At 38.4% G+C, this 17,954-nt stretch overlaps 1 protein-coding gene across 1 annotated transcript in view; it reads right to left on the bottom strand.

The window, feature by feature from the left end:
* Nucleotides 1-17,954, bottom strand: part of NEGR1 (neuronal growth regulator 1) — a 1,051,293-nt gene that overhangs the window by 511,878 nt on the left and 521,461 nt on the right. The window lies entirely within an intron of this gene.

The raw sequence follows: 17,954 nt of genomic DNA, 5'->3' as shown, positions 1-17,954 counted from the left end.
CCATGGAATTACATATCTTTCAGTCACACAATATCACTAGAAAAATAGTGGTAGTAAAAAGTTATACTGCCAGTATTCAAAGAGAAGCATGAGATCATTCAAATTTTGACAATTTTCCCAAAGGCAATCCAGCTTAGGTGTTTACTAAAAACAGCTTAAATATATGTTGTGGACTTTTTTTTCCTTCTGGAAGGTATATTTTTGAGAGATATTTAAATTAAACCTGAATTTTCCATATCTAGAATTTTTGTGATTATATGTTGTAACATTTTCACATTTCACTGTCTACCAAACTAACCACTGAAGACACAATGTTGTGGTCAAATTGTTCTTAATAAATAATAGATTAGGCATTTTTTATTGGGCAATGTTCAGGCATAATCAAACACCTGAGGCACTGACTGTTACATAATGTATGAAGAGACAGGACAGTTAGATGTCTTATTCTTTAATATTGAATATTAGGAATCAGGAAACCTGGGTTCAGCACTTACTGTGCATAATACTATATTTATAAGGCATCTGAGCATTTTAAACCTCAGTTTCTCCACATTTCTAAAATGATGATGTTGAATTGGGTCTCCCAAAGCTCTAATTATTTGATCCCATGAAGGTCTTGATTGGATTTCTTATCCTCCTCACCCCAAGTTTAAACATTCAGTAATGATTGAAATGAAAAACAAAATCATAGAATCTTGGTGTGTGAGTATGAATTTTGTTCAGAAAGCCATAGGGAGTCATTTTTTTTTGAGGTTTTTAAGTGGTTTTTTTTTTTTAGTTTTAAGGTTTTAAGGTGTTTTAAGATGAGTTGTAAGCATTTTAAGGTGAGGAGAATATATAAAAAATTGGGTCTAATAAATGTTAAGCAGATGTAAAAAGATATTTTAGAATAGGAAAATAATTGAACAAGTGGCAGATTGATTTAGAGGTCATGGTAACCCCATATAGGCTGTGATGGAGGCTTTGATTAGGGTGAGCTGGTGATTAAGGGAATTAAGGAGTAATCGAAAAAAATATTTTCAAAGCTTTTATATGACAGGATTTATAGAAAATAGTGGAATACTAATATAAAAGAAGAGATAATCTGAACAAAAAAGAAATTGGTTTGAGTGCTGTGGTAAAGGCAGAAACTGAATGAAGGGTGAGGTAAGAGATAGGGTGAAAGAAAAAAAAATAATGACCATGCTTCTGATTATGTGTGTCCAGGGGAATAACGGTGACATTGACAGAAACACCAAAGTCAGAAGGCTTGAAGAGAATGGCATTAAGTCTTGTTTAAAAGATGATGAGTTGGGTGAAAGGGAATACTAAGGTGGGATGGATTCGAGCTAAGAGTCTAAAGCCTGGAGGGAAAACAAGGGCTGAAGGTATAGATTTGGCAGTCATCTGCCCAGAAAAGACAGTTGAAGTCTGGAAATGAAAGGAGTTGCAAGGCAAGAGTATGTGGAAAGAGATGAGAGAGTTGAGATCAGAACCTTGGAGAACACCAAAGAGTTTGGAAGAATAAAATGGAACAGCAAATACACATCAGAAATGCTCAAAGATCCAGAAGAAGAAACATGTACCATGTCTCAAAAGTCAAAGAGGAAATAAAATATTAAGAAGGGACTGGGGAACAATGGAAAAAGCTACAAAAATGAAGGGAAGGAGCTGAGCAAACAACAGCTAGGGGATACCGCAGTAGAGAGAGCTCAATCTAGATGCATGAAGAACTGAGTTCAAATCTAGCCTCAGAAAATGTGAACCCTGGCAAGTCATTGCACCCTTCCCAGCCTCAGTTTTGACATTTATAAAATGTACCTATCTACAAAGGTTAACAGGAAAATTCAACAGGATATGCAAAGCACATACTAAAGTGCTATATACATGCTCGCGACTTTTTTATACAGAAGACACTATTGGTGAAGGAGAAACGTGGGAGCAAGCTACATGAATAAAGTCAAAGAATTGTAGGAAAACTTTTTAGGGGATTGTGGGCCACTGTATATTCTTAGATTCAGGAAAGGTCATCACTGAAAAGATGAGAAGGGCTCACTGGAAAGAAAGAAATTAAATCTTACGAAGAAAAGTGAAATGACTTATAGAGCAGAGTCTAAAAGGAAGCAGAAAAAGATGGAGTCAAGGGTACAAGGGAACTGGTAGCCTTTGGCCAGCAGTGGAGGCAAGTAATCCTCCAGAATGATGATGATACAGGAAGATATTTTGAGGTTTTGGGTTTGAAGAAGGCAATTGATGAATATCAGATTGGGGTGCAATCATCTTAGAGGAGGAAGATATAAGTAACCTGCTATACCTCTGAGGTGTAGACCATTAAAGGTCAAGGTATGAAATAATACTCAGAATGAAATAATGAGGCAGTAATATCCAAATTTCATCATTGCCAAGCGACAATGAGGACTTAAGTGCGACTCTTTTTTCCCTCCCCATGTTATTTTTTCCCAATTTCACCAGAATTTATGACTGTTGTCTTAATCTAATACAATCCAGTACAATCCTGCAAACTTATTAAACAGCTACTACTTACCAGAATCTGGATCATATACTTGAGATTCTAAAACAACACAACACAATGGTCCTGCCTTCAAAGAAGGTCCATTCTACTATTGCCTACCGAGTATTCCAAATCCCTAAATTCCCAAGTGAACCTCCCATTATCTCTCAAGGCTTCCATTTTTTTTATTGTAGATTAGAAAGAAAGATACTGGGACACTATCCAAGGGTCCATTTGTAAATTTCCTCACATTTGAAGAATCCAGTAGTCAGACTACAAAGAAACGGGAAACCTTAGGAGGAGATGGGGATTGAATAGCACCTTACCAGCTTCTCTCTTTCTCCTCCCCTTCTATATTCTATATTCAGAAATATAGAAGAATGGAAGGAATGAAAATAGGGTTTTCCTCATTAGTTCTGAACCTGGAGCAACAGCAACAAGTGTGGTCCAAGCCTCAAGCATGCCCCTAAAAAGGGCATCCTGGGGGTAGCTAGGTGGTACGGTGGATAGAGCACCTGCCTTGAAGTCAGGAGGATCTGAGTTCAAATCTGACCTCAAACACTTAACACTTCCTATCTCTGAGAACCTGAGTAAGTCACTTAATCCCAATTGCCTCAGGAAAAAAAAGGCATCCTCTTCCATGCCCCCAGATTCCTCTGATCATCCAAGATTGCAGCAATTGTCTGTAATATCCGGCAGTGACAAAGCCATTCCAAGAAAGCTCACTACAAGTGACAGAGGTAACTATAAACTTCAGGTTCCTTTTTTAAAACAATAAATAAATCTGATTTGAAGTGAAGACTCGGAAAAAGGAAAATTTCCATGTTAACTTTTCCTAAGTACCCAAGGACCTTCATGGAGCACCCCCAGGATGAACTAGAACATTCCCTGGGCCCACAGAAAGCTGAATCCCACATTTGAGCAAAGGAGGGACATTATATAACAGAGTTTTGGCTGGCTACATGACAGGAAGAGAGTATTTTGGCAGGAAACCCATAAACCACAGCAGGGTGCAGTGGTTTGGACAAAATGTTTTTATGAAATATTTCAACAGGGGATTTGTTTTCATATCGATGCTACTGCCCACACATGTGTGGCCTAATTTATTTCATCATAAAATGTCTTTTAAAAAACACTATGGAGATATCACCGAAGGCCATTTCTTAAAGGGTAGAATCGACTATTACGATATCCCCAAAGCCTATGAGAGTGCCAGGCACATAGTAGGTACTTTATAAAAGCTTGCATAATTGAATTGAATTATAGAATTCGATTTTTTTCTTTGACATCCTAAGTAGGTACAGTAAAAGTCAGCGGGGAGAGCAGGGGAGGGGGATGACAGTTGTTTTCCAGCATGTAAAAGGACGTCATTCAGAAGAGGGATTGAATCCGTTCTGCTTGGAGCCAGATGGCCAAATTAAGAGGATTGGGGTGGGGGGAGTGCACCCAGAGATGCAGAGAAACAGATTTCCGAAGAGGGATCAGGAGATGCAGGGGCGGTCGGGGGCCTAGGTGGGCACCTTCTTTTAGGAAGGACACTGACAAACTGTGATAGTCAAGGAGGGGAGGAAATTAAAGAGGCAAGGATTAATTCCTTTTTATGAATCGACCCGGTCTGGGGTAGGATGGCAGAGCCAGAGGAACAACCCCTTCTATCTGTTCTAATTTTCCGAGATGCTCCTGTTTGGAGAACATAGGGATGAACTTCATTTGAAGGAAATGGAGATATTGAACCTAGACAATAATTATGAAGGGAGGGACAGGGAGAGCTTATTTGAAGTATTTGAAAGACTTTCTTATATAAGAGGGATTAGGATTCCCTCTCCCTCCCCCTACTCTCCTGATGTGGTCCTTATAAGAAAAACTAGGAGGAATGAAGGAACAGATTTGGGCTTGATGAAAAGGCAAAGAATAGGGGAAAAATACCAGCCGCAATGATCAAAGCAGCAACAAAAATCCCCAAAGAAAAAGCCTCCCGAAAAGATCCAACTAGTCAGGACTGAGAGGAGGAGAATGTTCTATAAAGCTTAAAGTGCCACATAAATGTGATTTATTAGTGTTGTTTTGTTCTGTGGGGATGGATGACATGTAGTATTTTATAGGGATTGTTAAGTAAGAGTTACATCTATTTCAACTCCATGGAGAAGGTTATTAAAAGTATCATCAATGTCAGCACAGGAAGGGATCTGAGTTATCACTCAGACACCTCCCTCCCATTTTACAGGTGAGTAAACTGAGCCTGGGAGGTATTGCGTTGCAAGAATCAAATCCTGGCTATGTTGAATTCTACCTGTGTAACTTTGGAAGAGTCAGCATGATCCAGTTTGCTTGAATTTATACTTGGCAATGCATTTGAGATGTATCTGGCTATGAAATTCTGAACTTGGCCAAAAAGCTTGAAGATCATAATTAAAAAAAAAAAAAAAGATGTGGATTGCAAGAAGAAATCCCCTATGCATTAATACTAACCTCTAGGACTACTGTCTGGATGCTTTGTTCATAATCTGGGATTGGAGAACTTTGCTCTGAAATATATTAAGCTGCCTTTTAGCTAAATGTATCCGTAATATTAAAAACTACTATTTAATTTTCCATTTCCCTCCTCCAACCCTTCTTGTCCCTATACGTATTTGAATGATTCTGAGATCTGAATCATGGTACTTGACCAAGACCTTTAACTAGCAGCTGTTCTTCTTCATTAATTATGGATTTCTGCATGCAAGTGGTGACATAGTAAATAGAACACTGGGTCTGGAGTCAGGAAAATGTGAGTTCAGATATATGGCTTTAGACAGTTATCAGCTCTGTGACCCTGAATAAGTCATTTAACTTCATTTTCCCTCAAGTTCTGCAATTTAAAATGAGGATAATAATAATAATAATATCTACCTCACAGAGTTAGTTGCAAAAATGCTTAGATCAGTACCTTAGACGTAGCATGTACCATACAAATGCTTTCCCTCTCCCCCTATGTCATATGGGTACGGAAAATGGGGATTCATTGCATGTATTATGGATGCAATCTGTTGGCATTTACACCAAGGCAAATCTGCATCAAATATAAATGGAACCCATGATATCATCCACTTATATTTGATGTAACTTTGCATCAATGTCAATATCAGCAGTTTGCATCTATGATACAAAGAAAGAAACTAGATGCATTATACTCTATTGTCTAGGTGTTTTTTTTTTTTTTTAGGTTATTTGTTTTTTAGTTGTATTTGACTTCTGATCCCATTTGGAGTTTTTTTGGTAAAGATACTGGAGTGTTTTGGTCATTTCCTTCTCCATTTTATTTTTATAATTGAGGAAACTGAGGCAAACAGGATTTAAGTGGCTTATTCAGGTTTACACAGCTGTCTGAGGCCATATTTGAATTTAGGACGAGGAGTCTTCCTGATTCCAGACCCCAGTCCTCTATCCATTGGGCTACCCAGCTGCCCATGATGTCCTTAGGACAGAATACTTCCAAATGAGGAAATCCCCTTTCGAACTCAGGTCTTCCTGATTCCTACTTTCTAACTCGATCAACTCCGCTTTATTTGTCTTGTCCATACTATGAAGAATATTTGGAAGTTTGATTGACACAATTGTGAATATCAGTCAAAGGAACTTAATATCCATTTTGCAGGTAAGGGATATCCATCAATCAATCAACAGGCATTTAATAAATACTTCCTATATGCCAGACTAAGCTAAGTGCTAGAGATAAATAAAAAACAAACAAACAAACCTCAAGGATCTTAAGTTCAAGTGGGGGAGACAATCCAGACACTAGTAGGTACTTAAGAGAAGCTAGGAAACAACCTTAGAGAAGAGGGTCTTGACAGCTGGGGAAGGGGCTCTGGAGAAAGCCTGCTGCACAAGATTTTCATCAGAGTGGTTTTGTAGGAAGCCAGGGTCCTAAAAGGAGAATGATGAGGGAGACCATTCTGGGAATAAGAGAAAGTGAACACAAAGTCATGGAGTTGAAAGATAGAGGATTGAGTGTTGTCTGTAGTTGAAGGAAAAGATGGTGAAGAGATTCAATGTCAAACAGATGAGTTTCTTTGTGATTCTAGCAGCAAGCGAGAACCGCTGGACTTTAATCAAGATGGGAGGGATTTCTGAGTGATGATAAGGGAAAAAAATCCCTTTGGCAACTGTGTGAATGATGAAATGGAGAGGAGACTGACAGGAAGACAAAGTGGCCACTGAGGATTTGGGAACAATGATGTCATATACATAAGGAGCTTTATATGTGTGTGTGTATATGTGTGTATATACATACATACATACATATATATATATATATACACATATATATATATGTATGCATACATATATATGTGTGTATATATATTATATATATATAATATATATATATATATATATATAGAGAGAGAGAGAGAGAGAGAGAGAGAGAGGATTTTTTTAATGTTTTTTTTTTATGTTTTAAAATCTTTCATTAAAAGTAAAAAGAAGCTGTGACTTATGAGTTACTTTGAATTCACCTGGCATCCAGTTTCTGAGTCTTCAGCCAATGTGTCAATGAACATTTTTAAGCACCTACTATGCGACAGGTTCTCTGCTAAGCAAGCCTTCAGAGCCAATCAGTAGTACAATCCCATCCTTTTCTTTTTGCTATTTATATTTTGACACAGGAATATAGATTCTTTTGATTTATTAAGCAAATCTTTCCCACTATAAAATCACAGCAATAATTCTAGATTCTAAGACAAGAAGAATGGAATCGTGGGTCTTCAAATGAGTCATGACAGTATGTTGTGAGTAACGTGCCCTCTGTGGACAGAGGCAGTTATGGCCAGCCAGTAGCCCTTCAAAGGTGAATTTGATGAACTTTGGATTTTATCCTGTTCATTATCTTTGAGTTCTGAGACTGGGATTCAGGCTTCTACATATCTTTCTGCTCCCCATATAGAATATCCAGTTAGACATGTAGAATTTCCTTAAATCACTTCCATTGCTCAAAGTCGCCTTTTGAAAAATGTAACTTCATGTGTTTCCCCAAATGCAGCCTGCTAGGTCAAACAGTGCCCCAATTCATCTTATTTCAACAAATGCAAGTCCTTAAACTGCCTAATTCTGTGGAGAGGAACTTGGCAATGAGGAAGCAAAAACATCTTTTAGTCAATTGATATCCATTTGCTGATTAATAATATTTTCATAATCTCTGACTTGTTCTGATGGAGCTTAAAGATAGCACCTCTCTCTGTTTCTCTGTCTCTGTCTGTCTCTGTCTCTGTCTCTCTGTCAACAGTAAAGTCATTTGGAAGGCTATTAATTTTCATTTCATTTCATGATGATGCAAAATGAATCTGGAATCTTCCTCCACACTAGGAGAAAATGAAAATGATTGACAAAAATGAGATCATTAACCTAACACTGAAAGGATTCACCATGACAATTTAAGCTCTAGAATTTGTCACCTTCCATGTGGAGCCCTACACATAGCAGATACTTAATATATATTAGTAGAATTGAATATTTTAAATTATCATTAATGGTCATATTATATAAGATTGTAGGGTCATAAGATCATTTTAAATGAGCCATAGAATCATAGATTTGAGTTACTGGGTGGGAAACCTCAAAAGCCTTCATTTATCAGATGAATAAACTGAGTCCTTAGGAGGTCAGAACTTGTCCAGCAACATGTAAGCAGCCTCTGAAGTGAGATTTGAATCTAAAAGCTGCAAATCCAGAAATGATAATGTTTGGTGCATGGCTTATAAAGCGGGGGGGGAATCCCCAAATGGTATATACTCTTAATCATGAACTTATTACATAAATTTTTAATTTACCTAGTAATGCTATGAAAGAAAAATTGCTTTGAATAAGGATGTCTGATTTTCTGATTCCATTGCCTTTTCTTTCTCCTCAGTAGAGCTATTTCCTCAGGGGGCACCAATTGCAACCCCTCCATGCTGTCCCATTCGGTGCCCCTTCTTTTTATGTTGTTCCATAAGTTATCCCAATAAAAACTATCTAAAATGATAGTGCTCTTTCTTTCTGGGCTTTTCTAATATGTGGATAAGAGCTATCATTCTCTCTGTATTTTGTCCCTTTTGGTAGAATTACCATAAGGATCAAATTAAAAATGGCAAAAGCAGTGATTTGAAAACCTTAAAGATCTACCTTCCAAAATGAACTGTCAATTATGAGTATAAGTATTGCTGTTAATAATAATAAGACAACATCCATTTCCCCTAACACTATTATTAGTAGAGGAACTGTATATCTCTGGGGTGGTTAGATTTTTGGGACTGTCCACCCTCTGTAAATGAAGTAGTGGCATTAAGAAGCCTTTGAGGGAACTTCTATCTCTAGATTCACTTTTCCCAAATTCAGACTCACTCTGTATCATGATCAAGCATCAGAAAATATCTGGAGTTCCTACATTATCTATGTTCTTAATAAGGAGGAAGAAGGGTACCTTGTATGGTAAATTGGCCTAAGATGCAGATGTGTCCTAGGTTTAAGATCTTCTCCAGGGACAAAATGACTAGATGACTTTGGGCTTGTCTCTTCAAGCTCCTAAACAACTTTCATGGAGATGCTGAACTGTGATTGTAGAGAAGTTGTTCTCCTCTGGGAATTCTGAACATCAATGAACTTGGAGGGTCAAATTCACTCATATTTTTAGGAGAGTTAGATGAATGATATCACCTCAAGCTTGCATCAATTCTTCCTTCCCAGAAGTGCAAGTAATATTTGGCCATTTCATCCTAATTATTCTTTTAATAGCTGATTTTAGCAGTGGTAATTGTTAGATGAAGTCAATGGTTTAAATAAAAATGTATATAATTTTCAGAACTACTCCATATACATTAAGAAATACTTTATAACACCTTATATATATCAAAAAAACTGATGATGGAAACACTAATTAAGAATTGTTATATAACCTTTGTTCTCTATATTATAAGAGCTTTTGAACAGTTTAACTTGAAGAATTTTATAAGAAAACTGTTATTATAGAAAGCAACAGCTTTTATTTAATTTCTGTTCTCTTGCTATAATTTTTTTTTACCAGAATTAGAAATTTTTGACTTAAAACTCATCTTGATATTTTGCAGATGCAGTTCTAAAACAGCCCTCATAAACTGAACAGATTAAAGCAAAAAATATTGTCTTGAATAATTAAAAAACAGGAGAAAACTTTTCCAAATGATTTTTTGGTTGTTTTTCATCTAATGGTGTCAGGATATATAATAATTTAACCAGAGGTCTCAGGCTATAATGTGAAGATGTAAAAAACAAAAACAAGTATGTAATGTCAGCCTCTTAAAGACAGGATTTGTTTCATTTCTCGTTTTGTGGCATCCCCTAAGCCTAGTACAATAGCTAGAACACAGTAGGTGAATAAAAAAAAATGATAGTGAATGGATTGGTAGACTTAACAATTCCCTTTCAACATGCAAGACATAAGTTAACCCTACCTCTATTCTGCTGACTTGTAGATAATTTGAAATGCTCTCAAGCCGAAATAATATTGTAGTGTGTGTTCTCTTAGCTCTGGCCAGTTTCCTTATGGTAACTATACATCAATACTTTTCTTAGAGCAACCCTGATTTGTAATTGATGCCATTTATTTTTTCTTTCAAACTTCCCCTTCTCTCTCAAAGCTATCACCATTCTTCCAGTCTTTGGACCTTTAACCTCACCATTATTTTCAGTCCCTCAAGCTCCTTCACTCCTTACATCTCATAAATTGCCAAATCTAACCAATTTTATCTCCACAAAAATCACATACCCCCCAAAAAACAAACAAAAAAACACAAAAACAACAACAATAACAAAAACTCCTCTCTATTCACATCACCACCACTTTCCTTAAGCTCCCATTCTCTCTTGCCTAGATTATTGCAACATCCTCATAATTGGCTCTCGATTACAGCTAAGTGTCTCAAGGCTCTCCCAAATCCAATCCATCTCCTCCACTTCTGCTAAAGTCATTCTCTTTACTACCCCATCAACTTCATTCACCTCCTCTTGTTTCTAGCATAAAATAGAAACCCTAAAATTCGACTTGTAAAATACAATCTCAATAGTTCTTTCCACTCTTTTTACCTTCGCAGCACTCCATCATCCAATTTTCAAGGAGCTGCATTCTCATGGGAGGAGACAACTCAGAAATGGGGGGTCACAAAAGGATGAGGGAAGATGCATGGTCAGAAAGTGATGAGCCGTTTCAAGGTAAGATGAGGTACAATTTCACTTATCAGAATCCAAGGAACCAGGGGTATATGGTTATGAGTTCACCGAGAAGGAGGATGGCCAGAGTGCAAGTGACTTGGTCTAGAAATGATCAGAAAGCAACATGGAGGTCTATTCCCAAGCAATAAGATATCCCCTTCTTGGAAGGTCCATCGAGCCGGCTAGTTTCATGTTCTAAAAATACAATTTTTAAGACATAACCACTTCATCATGAGATATCAAGACCGAGAAGAAAAATAAAGTCTATTCTTTTAGGGAAATTAACTCATGAGCAAACACCCAACAACACAAATAATGAGTTCTGGCTGTGGAGACAAAAGACTGAGTTCAAATCCTATCTCTAACACCTATTACTACATTATCTATGTGAACTTTAACCTTCCTGGGCTCCGTTATAGCACATTACACAAATGAAAATGTATAGAAAGCTCATGCTAATGACCATTTGATCATAGATATTTAGCTGGAAAAGACTTTAGTTCAAGCCTCATTTTATGGATCAGAAACTGGGTCGGAGCATTAATCACATAGGCTTAGAGCTGGAAGGGGACTTGGTCTGATCATTTTATAGATGATTATCCAGTATGTTGATCCAGTGTAATTGAATGACTGATCCACAGTCACACAACTCTTAGTATCTAGGAGGGCAGAAAACTAACCAAATGGCCCACAGATGGTGAGAATAATAAACCCCAAATTCAAGTCAACATCTCCAAACTACACATCCAGAGAAACTGCCAGTTTATGAAAGTAATATTGTTCATTATATCATATATTTGGATTTTGAGATTGAAAACTATAACAAAGTCTATGGTGTTCTGGCTCCTGGGTTACCTGGCAGTCTTTCTACAGAGTGGCTTAAGTGGTAAATGAAACAGCCACAGCTTTGGGCTGAACAGCACACAGAGCACTTCCTCTCCATTCTCTATAAAGGTGGAACAACCTACCTGGCTCACTTCCTTCCCCTCCAGCTGTGCTCTGTGCTATGGAAGTGGGCAGCCTTCCATTCTCCCCTTCTTTATCTGAATGTGCTGTTAGCTCACTCACATTTTGTAATCCTCCTTTCCATTTTACTTCCCGTCAGATTTCCCTGACCCTCATTCACTTACCACCCCAACAAAGACAGGCTTTGGAGGCTAATGCTTCCAGCTAACACTTGGGGCAGCCACTGCCCAATACACTCTTATGCAAATTCAGCATCCTTACTGGCTTCTCCCCCAACCATAGTTTTCACACCTTTTGGCACCAAGTTTTAAAATCTATGCCAGCTTCTATATTAGTGGAAGCAGACAACCTATGGAAGGGCGAGTTGACAGTCTTCCCCGAATACATCCTGTAAAACCTGAATTTCAAAGATTTTAAGGTGGCTAATTATTACAGCGGGGTCTCATTGAGTTATATTTGAGTTATTAAATTCCAGAGTATTAATTTTAGAAAAAAGGAAGGCTGATAAAACAAATGAACTCTGATTTTTAAATCAACTTTTCCTCCAATCCCCATCTATTAGCCCCACTTTCAACTTTGGAATGCCAGTCTTTTTCTGTGTATCCTTCATGGTTCCTGTAATATTAAACCCTAAAGCCCAATAGAAACACTAAAGAAGGGAAAGGGACCTGTATGTGCCAAAATGTTTGTAGCAGCCCTGTTTGTAGTGGCTAGAAACTGGAAAATGAATGGATGCCCATCAATTGGAGAATGGCTGGGTAAATTGTGGTATATGAATGTTATGGAATATTATTATTCTGTAAGAAATGACCAGCAGGATGAATACAGAGAGGACTGGCGAGACTTACATGAACTGATGCTAAGTGAAATGAGCAGAACCAGGAGATCATTATACACTTTGACAACGATATTGTATGAGGACATATTTTGATGGAAGTGGATTTCTTTGACAAAGAGACCTGAGTTTCAATTGATAAATGATGGACAAAAGCAGCTACACCCAAAGAAAGAACACTGGGAAATGAATGTGAACTATCTGCATTTTTGTTTTTCTTCCCGGGTTATTTCTACCTTCTGAATCCAATTCTCCCTATGCAACAAGAGAACTGTTCGGTTCTGCAAACATATATTGTATCTAGGATATACTGCAACATATCCAACATATAAAGGACTGCTTGCCATCTAGGGGAGGGGGTGGAGGGAAGGAGGGAAAAAAATTGGAACAGAAACGAGTGTCAATATAAAGTAATTATTAAATAAAAATTAAAAAATATATATTAAACCCTAAACAAGTAAGTACTTGTATGAGTGATAGAAAAGCAAGAAAGTGTCTCCATTAATAGATGATGGAAAAATCAATCAATCACCAAATAGTTATTATGAATTTCTCTATCGGCTACTGTGCTAGGTGCAGAATTATGAAGACAAAAGTCTAGCACGTTGCATAAAGACAAAAGGTATAATATCTAGTCTCAGAGGGAATAGAAAGGGGCAAATAAAGTGTATGGGAGGATACCAATGGCAGCACATTGATTTAGAAAACCAGATTTTCAAATTGTCTGCTTTTATTGTATTTTATTTGTTCTGTAAAATATCCCTCAGTTACCTCTCTCTCTGGGCCCCACTTGGGAGTATTGATAGCTTCAGTTCATGTGTTTGAAAGCTTTGGGATAGTGGTACTGGAATTAAGATGACCTGGGATTCCAACCTCTGAAAATAAGTAGATGTATCACTAAAGGAAAGTCACAACCTTTCAGAACTCCAGCCAACTCTAAGACCATCAATTATGGTGGAATTGAAAATGTCTCTTAGGAGTCTCCTTTATAATGAAAATATAGGGTAGTACCACAAGAGGCAAGCTGCCAGCCAACAAGAATAAGAAAACATAAGAGAAAGCGTTCTACAGAAAACGTAAGAGATAGCCTTCCACAAAAAATATAAGAAAAAGTCTTCCACAGGAAAAAAAAAAATAAGAGAAAGCCTTCCACAGAAAATGTAAGAGAAAGCCTTCTATGGAAACTGCTGCACCCAGACAAAAACCAACATTAGGATAGCCTCTGATCATCCAGTTCTGCACTAAGATAGTGGATGAATGAAGTCAGTTTCTCCAAGGTCTCTGGAGTTTCATTGTAGGGGGAGAATTTGGCCCTTCCCTCCTGACTTCCCCTCCCCATCCCCTCTCCATCTACAAATAAGGTCTGGATGACTACCTGCAGTCAAATTGTCTAAGTGAGAACAGCTTCCTCACCCCTTGGGCCTAGCCAATCCACATCTCTGCTATGGACTCTGTGATCCTGAACAAGATGCTTTCTCCCCTGTTGTAATGGGCTGAGGTTTGGTTGATGCACTGAGGTCCCAAGCACATGAGGCTAAATAGTAATTGGACCATACTCTGTTAATATATATGCTTGGAGAATTTGGCCCTTCCCTCCTGACTTCCCCTCCCCATCCCCTCTCCATCTACAAATAAGGTCTGGATGACTACCTGCAGTCAAATTGTCTAAGTGAGAACAGCTTCCTCACCCCTTGGGCCTAGCCAATCCACATCTCTGCTATGGACTCTGTGATCCTGAACAAGATGCTTTCTCCCCTGTTGTAATGGGCTGAGGTTTGGTTGATGCACTGAGGTCCCAAGCACATGAGGCTAAATAGTAATTGGACCATACTCTGTTAATATATATGCTTGGAGAAAGAATGGCCCCGCCCACTCTTTGTATAAGTCCTGATGTGTTGTGTAGGAAATGATGATTTTGGTGGGTGGAGGCAGGGCAGTGGAAAGGGAAGCGGAAAGGGAGACTGCTGGCTGGCATCTTGTCACAGCTGCTCACATTGCTATCACGACCGCCCTTGACCTCCGATCCCCCTCTGCTAGCTGGCTTCCTTTTGCAGCTGCCCATATTGCTATCGCAATCCTTCTTCACCTCTACTGAGAATAAAGGTTGAAAATTTTCCCTTTAACCTGAATTCCTGACTCTGGCTGATTTTAAATACACGGTCATCACACCCAATAGCATGGGGTGATGATGGCACAAGTACCTACTCCACAGGACTGGTCTTGAGGATAAAATGGACCTCTGTAGTTGAAGGGTTAAGCAAAAATTAAAGCGTTCCATAAATAAAGTAGCTATTGTTGTTATTAGAGTTTCATTCCTTTTTTCCAGCCTCAAGAGAGCCCAGGAATCTCCAGGGAAATCGGCCAGGGAGGGTCATGTACTGGGGAAATGGCTTAGGAATCTAAAGAAACCCTAATGAGAAAGTTGCCATTAGAAGATGAAACTAGGGTCTGTTCCTTATTTTCTTAGTGATCTTGAGCAAGAGCCTTCATCTCCCAGGACCTCATTTGTCTACCCTATAAAATATAAGGATGGGGGGGCTACACATTTCTAAGATTCCTTCCATAAGTAGATCCCTGACCAGCCACTTCTGCCTTTTTTCTCCCTTTCTTCAGTAGGAGTCAATTGGTAAGTGCTGGGACTAGGACTCCACAATGACCTTCTTTTTCCCTGGCTCCTCTTCATGGGGTTCAGGTAGGGGACCTTTACACAGTGGATGTTCCACAGAGGCTGTTGTGGAAGTAATGGGCTGGTGAACTCACTGCTGCTCAAGCACAGGGGCCATATACCTTCCAAGTCTAAGTTTTTTTTTTTTTTTTTTTTTTTTTAATACCTCTTATACTGGGTGGGGTGTTATATCTAAAGCAACAAAGTCTAAATTTAAAACAATATTTTTTGTTGTTGTTGTTGTTTACTAAAAATTTTAATTCTTTAGAGTAAAAAAACTGCCTTTAAGATTCCTTCAACAAAGTGTAAGAATTTCAGGCATAGTGACTGATAATTATTATTTTTTAAGTAGCTTTTTATTTACAAGTTCTATGCATGGGTAATTTTATAGCATGGACAATTGCCAAACCTTTTGTTCCAATGTTTCCCCTCCTCCCTCCCCACCCCCTCCCCTAGATGGCAAGTTGGCCAATACATGTTAAATGTGTTAAAAGTATAAATTAAATACAATATAAGTATACATGTCTTAACAGTAAAACAATCATTTTAATTTACCTTTCCTTAGAGCCATAGGAGACCAAATCTGAGAGGGAGAGACAATGTTTTCTAATGACTAGGCTGTTAGTCTTGGGTAAGGAAGTCTGATGAAAGGATGTAATCACTATTTCCCTGTCACCTAAGCTCACTGTGCCTCAGTTTTTCTATTTGCAAAGTGAGTATTAGACCCGGAAATCTGTTTTCTTCCATCCTTAAAGGTATGATCTTGACTATATGTAATAACAAAAGGACAAAAAGTTTTGTTCAGTTCAACTGAGATCAAATGAGCTAATATTTCCAAAAGCACTCAGCACAGGCCCGGCACACCAAGAACTGCTTAGAAATGCTTCTTTCTTCCTGTTCTTCTCACCTCAGGAGCCAGGACTGTTTGTTTGCTGCTGAGTCTCCCAGTCTGTTCTTGATCAATTTGTGCCTGACGTTCAGAAGGAGAAAGTGAAAACAGAGGCAGGTAACATTTCCTCAAACTGGCAAGTGCAAACCTGATTGCAGGAAGAAGCTGTGTGTGTGTGTGTGTGTGTGTGTGTATAGACAGAGAGGAACAGAGGAATAGAGAGACAGAAATAGACAGACACATACAGAGAGAGAAAGGGACAGAGGCACAGAGACAAAGAAACAGAGTAATAGAGACAGAGACAGTAGACATGTTCAGAGAGTGAAAGGAACAGAGACACAGAGACAGAGAGAGAGAAAGATGAAGAGACAGAGACAGACCCATACAAAAAGAGAAAGGGACAGAGACACACAGAGAGATAGAGAAATAGAGACAGAGACACAAACACACACACACTCAGAGAAAGAAACAGAGACATAGACACAGAGACAGAGAGAAACAGAGAAATAGAGAGATGGACAGACAGACAGACCCATACAGAGAAAGGGACAGACAAAGACACAGAGAGAGACAAAGAAATGGAGACAGAGAAAGACAGACACACATACACACAGAAAGGAACAGAGACACAGAGACAGAGACAGAGAGAGTCAGAAAAGGAGAGATAGAGAGAAAGGATGGAGCTGGCCTTGTCTACTTAGTTTACTTTGTTTCTGATTCAAATGCATTTGCTGCTAAATCTGAATTGATTGACTATAAACATCTTTTTCATTGAACATATCAGTAGAATAGAAAGAAAAGAAAAAGAAAAGAAAGGAAAAACAAAACCAAACCAATCTAACTTCTAGCTGAGCCTGGAAGTTTCTGGCCTCATTTTTCATGGCTGAGTATTTTGGTGATAACTAAAGAACTGTCAGCTTCTCATGATCGGGGAGAGGTTCTAGCCATTATTTCTAACAGATTGAAGATGAGATGACTTGGTTGACCCTGAAGAAATGAGTCAGAAGACAATAGCAGGGACGGATGCTCAGCAAGCAGCCAAGTGATACTTAGCTAAAACAAAAAATGCTGGGCAGTGCCCATCGTCCCAGCTAAGATCACAACATTAGAGTTTGGGAGTTTAGCTCAGGTTCTGCTCTGGAGCAAGTGCTTATTAAATCCTATTTGATTAACCCACTTGTCTACTGTGCTAAAATGCCCAAAGATTTTTTTTTTGGTTAGATTTTTTTGAACAGACAAAGGGACAGACATAAAAACTGAGACATAAATAGAGAAATGACATTTTCAAGGTCTCAGACCTCTTAATATAGTTTCCAAGGTAGGAGGGAGCTTGAATTTGTTCTGAGATGGAGCATCATTTTTATGAAGTACAGCCATTTGAAGAAGTATAGTTTATTTTAGGAGGATGGATAGACAGCATTGGAGGTTGGGAAGACTGGTTTCAGTTCCATCATTGACCCATCATAACTTTGTGACCAAGGGCAAGATCCTTCCCCTCTTCATGTTCCTAGCAGCTCGCTATGATCCTACCTAGAGGACCCATCACTGATGTGATCTCAATTTATCCTGGGACTCAGTTTCCTCCTCCATAAAATTATGGAACTAAATTAGATGAACTCTGGGCCTTTTTGAATTTTTGATTGTTAAAGCTTCTTCTTTGAGGTAGAAAGACTCAATTCTTTCAATCACTGATGTGCTCAGGGAAGTTCGTGTTCACATCAGCAGCAGCCCAGACTCATAAAATCTCTGCTCTGGTCTGTTCTCCTGTTTCTGCTTCCCTGGATGATGGTGATCAAAAACTACAGCAAAAACATAAAGTGCCAACAGCATCATTTGATGTAGGGGACAGGGAGCTGAAGAATAGCTATAAACTGAGGTAGATGGACTTTGCTCTAGAGAGCTTCCA

This window comes from Antechinus flavipes, chromosome 4 (genome assembly GCF_016432865.1).
Source record: "Antechinus flavipes isolate AdamAnt ecotype Samford, QLD, Australia chromosome 4, AdamAnt_v2, whole genome shotgun sequence".
Classification (NCBI taxonomy): Eukaryota; Metazoa; Chordata; class Mammalia; order Dasyuromorphia; family Dasyuridae; genus Antechinus; species Antechinus flavipes.
This window is presented reverse-complemented; position numbering and strand designations above follow the sequence as displayed.